Raw genomic sequence first — 4,791 nt, forward strand, 5'->3', positions numbered from 1 at the left:
AGATGAGCTTATTAACAACATTTTGTCAGGACCTAAATCAGGATCATATCTGGACAAGTTTCAGCTAAATACGATTGGGTAGTCACTTGCACGAAAAATACCAAACACTTTAATTCAATTGGTCGGAACTGTAGTTAGGAATTAATTTCAGGCATATAATGTTTTGTAATCCTTAAAATTACCTTTTTCTGTGTGTGGATATCTGCTTGCTCTTGCTAGTAGACATCCTCCATTTTTCCTTTCATCATTACCATTAGCACTAGTAACTCGCTCAGATTTCTCACCAACTGTGTTGATATTTTCCTTTTTTTTCTATAAACAGCTACCTGATGAAAATATCAATTTTTATTCACTCTGTGTTTAATTCAAAGAATAAAAAGCTTAATGCTGTATTATTTGTTATGTATATTAACAATGTAACCAGTTATTAAAAAGTTTAGTATCTTAGACAATAATGGTAAGTATTTATAGAGCTCAATAACTTGCATTATACCAATAATGTCTCTTCCAATTCCACATAAATTGCCCAATTGTAATGATCGAAGGTTTAACATCCCTTCAAATGATATATGATATATATTTATAGTCCTTAAACTAGTCGAGATTAAATGACTATATAACATACATATATGTTTTAAAACTTTAAAAACAAAATGTGATAGAGCCCTCTGAAAACAATCAGGTTTTATAGGTATGGGGCTGGCAATCATTTTGTGAGGAAAATGTCAAATTTCAATAAAATATAATTTGATAAACATTAATTAACGATAGAAACTGGAAAGCTAAGACATTTTACTCGGAAAAAAAAAAGCATAGTAAAAACAATGTAGGTGAATACTGTAAACACATTTATTGCAGCAGATTTGTTTTATTTTATCCGCTTTTTTGTGTTGGTCTTTAATAGCGATAATTTAATGTACAGTGCTAATAAAAAACTATCCTTTGCTTATGTCGGTTATGTGACAGATTCACCATCTAACTTTAAACAGTCTAAGAGTTGCCCTAAGTGTGGTACCAGGGTATTTTATACCTTTTTGCAATCAAGTCAATTATGTTTACATCAGCTATTGGGTTGGTGGAATGGACATTTTTTGGTATCCTGGATTACTTCCTAATGGCCTTGTTGTTTTACATATTCTTATGGCATAGGATTTGTTTTAAATAGGCAGGGTCAATTTTCTGTGTTGTCCAATTTTTGCGAAATGATTAATCGAAAATAAAAGATATTGTAAAACAAAACATACTCTCAAAAAATAGGTAATAGCACAAGTGACCTAACTTTGTAAAATGTCAATTTATGTAAGAATAAAGTTCATCTGTGGAAGCCATAATAATCACCAAAGACAAGAGGCCCAGGAGGGCCTGTTATCGCACTCACCTGGTTTGTAACCCAAGTTATGTTCTGAATACAGGTTCAATGTTCCTTTTCTGAAGAAATTATGAATATTTACCTCTAATGCCCCTATGGGGCCCCCACCTCTCCTACCCCCAGGGGTCAGACCAAAATTTATACAAGTTCTGTTCCCCTTAACCCCAGGATTTTTGTGGCCAAATTTGGTCACAATCTATGCAGAACTCTAGGACAAGTCGTGATTTATAGGATTTACTCTCCAGTTCCCTATTGGCCCAACCCCTCCTGCCCCCCAGGGGCTCATAGCCAAAAATATATACAAGTTCTGTTCCACTGTCCACCCAAGGATGTTTGTGGGCCAAATTTTGGTTGCAAATCAATGCAGAACTCTAGGACAAGTAGCGATTTGTATAGGGATAATACCTCAAATCTCCCCTATTGGGACACCAGATACCTCCTGCCCCCGGGGTGTCAGTGCCAAAATTTTTATACAAGCTTCTGTTCCTCTTTCCCCAAGACTGTGATTGGCAAATTTTGGTAACAATCACATGCAGAACTCTAGGACAGTAGTTATTATCCCCCAAGGATGGTTTGTGGCCAAATTTGGTTGCATTCATTGCAGAAATCTAGGGACAAGTAGGGGGCGATTTGTAGGATTTACTCCAATTCCCCATAATGGGGCCCCATCCCTCCTGCCATCCGGGGGTCAGTGACCAAATTTGATAAAAGTTCTGTTCCCTTCCCCACAAGGTGTTAGTGGCCAATTTGATTTCAATCCATGCATAACTTAGGGACAAGTAGCGATTTATAGGGATTTTACCTCAATTGGACCCCGCCCCTCTCTGCCTCCAGGGAGGCAGAGCCAAAATTTATACAAGTTCTGTTCCCCTTCCCCAAGGATGTTAGTGGCCAAATTTGGTTACAATCCATGCGGAACTCTAGGATAAGTAGCGATTTATAGGATTTACCTCAAATTCCCCTATTGGGCCCCGCCCCTCCTGCCCCAGGGGGGTCAGGGCCAAATTATATATTTAAGTTCATGTTTCCCTTTCCCCAATGAATGTTTCTGGCCAAATTTGGTTACAATCCATGCAGAACTCTAGGACAAGTAGCGATTTATAGGATTTACCTCTATTTCCCCTATTGGGCCCCGCCCCTCCTGCCCCCGGGGGGTCAGAGCCAAAATTTATACAAATTCTGTTCCCCTTCCCCCAAGGATGTTTGTGGTCAAATTTGGTTACAATCCATGCAGAAACTCTATGACCAGTAGCGATTTTAAAGGAAATGTTGACGGACGGACGGACAGACAGACGACTGACTGACTGACGGACGGACAGACATTGCGCCATGACAAAGCTCACCGGCCCTTCGGGCCAGGTGAGCTATTAACATGAACCACGCAAGCAGCTCATTAAATAAAGGCAACCAATTCTTAACCAAATAATTAAGGACATGTAACAAGACATGAGTCATGGTCAAGCAAACATGAACTTTTTTTCTATCATGGAAAAAAATTGAACTTTTGCTTTGTTGATATTTTTTTTGTATGTCCCTTGAAATTTGAATACATTGAAATTTATTGTACTTTTTCTTCATCCATTAGGATAATGATCTGAAAAAATTTCTCAGTTTTAAACCATGAAAAACTTCCCATTTCAGTCAATTCGGACAAGAGAATACCAGTCCCACATGTGGATTCCCTTGGATTATTTAACTAAATTTGGCTCAATGCTATTTAAACTTTTTTTTAAATCTTATTTTATTAAAATCCATTCAGGTCTTAATGAATAGTAATACAGTGGACCCAGCCTGAACTGTCCAGATTACGAGTTTTCCGGACTGCCGAATTCCGTGTTCTTAGTCAATTAAATTGTCACGTAAAGAGTTACTCCCCTTTAAAAAGTATATTACGTAGCATTTCTAATGACAAACCTCAATTTAGTTCATTTTAAAGATGCTCCAGCGCTGACAAATGATATTTTTTCACTATCAAAAACAGGAGCAGACGATTTAATATTTTACTTCAGTTACAAAAGTTACGTACTTTATCACCATTACCCACCATTGAAAAAGTTTGAGCTTTCTAAATTTACTTCAAGGTAATGAAAAATTAATTTATTGCATCCCGAAAAAAATTCCGTGGCACTATATCTTATATGGAATGAAGTACTGGTTGCGCATGCACAAAAGGCAAAATAAATTATTTTATATTAGTTTTTCTGTTAATTAGACAGATATATACACGATTACACACCAATTATTGTTCAAATGATGAATATCACTTATGCTCTGTCGGCGATGGAGCATCTCTTTAACAATTTAGTCACATATATGTCACTTATCAAAATATGGTGGTTGTCTGTAACAATTATAACTTTTCTATGAGTAAAGATAGGAGCCAGCCCTTTTGGATTTAAAAAGTAGAGATATTTGCCAAACAAATGACAATATGTAAGAACTTTGTTTTCAATTTTCATTTTTATGTTTTTATTTCTGAAAACATGCATATTAGTGGAGAATGAACAGCTTTTATGTAATATACGTGTATTATAATTTTTTATATCATTACATTAAGAATATTAAATAAACATATTTCTTTTTCAAAATATGAAACCTAAAGCCATCGGTAATTGTGTACTATATGTATGCATATAGCTACTATCCCACTCTTGATCAGTCGTACGGGAAATTGCCTAACCAAGGATCAATATCATCTATGTTTGTGGCATATAAAAAACTATGATAACAAATAGTTGTGAACATTTTATGAACTCGTATAATTGTTATTTTGTATAATGTGTGTTTTTAATGACCATAGCCACAAGTCTTTGCTTTCTGACTTACAGACGTGTACGTGTAACAAATTAACCACGCGCCAGTTCATGTCTAACTGCGCTCACACAACATCACTCACATGTAAATGGCATGTGCCGTAGCCTTTATATCTTATACCACAGACGATGAATTCAAATAGATTCACATACATTTAAAAATTCTTATTAATTTTGTGAGTATTATCTCACTTTATTGCATCCGATACTCATTGCGATATATTCTGCATGCAAAACAAGTAAGGTATCTACAGCATACGTACCCTTGTACCCAAGCTCAAACTGCATGTTTAAAAAGCGTGTGGCTAAAAATTTAAAGCGTATCTCAATTACAACACTGAAGTTTGATCTCCTATAGAAAACCAATGAACCGTTACATGACATCATGTACCCATGTGAAAGGTGTTCAGGTAAACGCCTGTGGCTATGACCTGGCAGCTGTCGTTATGACAACGCACTCAGTGTCAAGTGATAGTGTGTATTGAATACATGACTGTAGCTGGCTTTGGATTTTCTCGACCGGCACGTGGCGACAACCAATTGTCCGGATTATTGCGTGAATTTTATTCTCCAAAATGGAGTTCCGCATTCTGAATACGAATTTCCGCA

This window comes from Argopecten irradians, unplaced genomic scaffold (genome assembly GCF_041381155.1).
Source record: "Argopecten irradians isolate NY unplaced genomic scaffold, Ai_NY scaffold_0071, whole genome shotgun sequence".
NCBI lineage: Eukaryota > Metazoa > Mollusca > Bivalvia > Pectinida > Pectinidae > Argopecten > Argopecten irradians.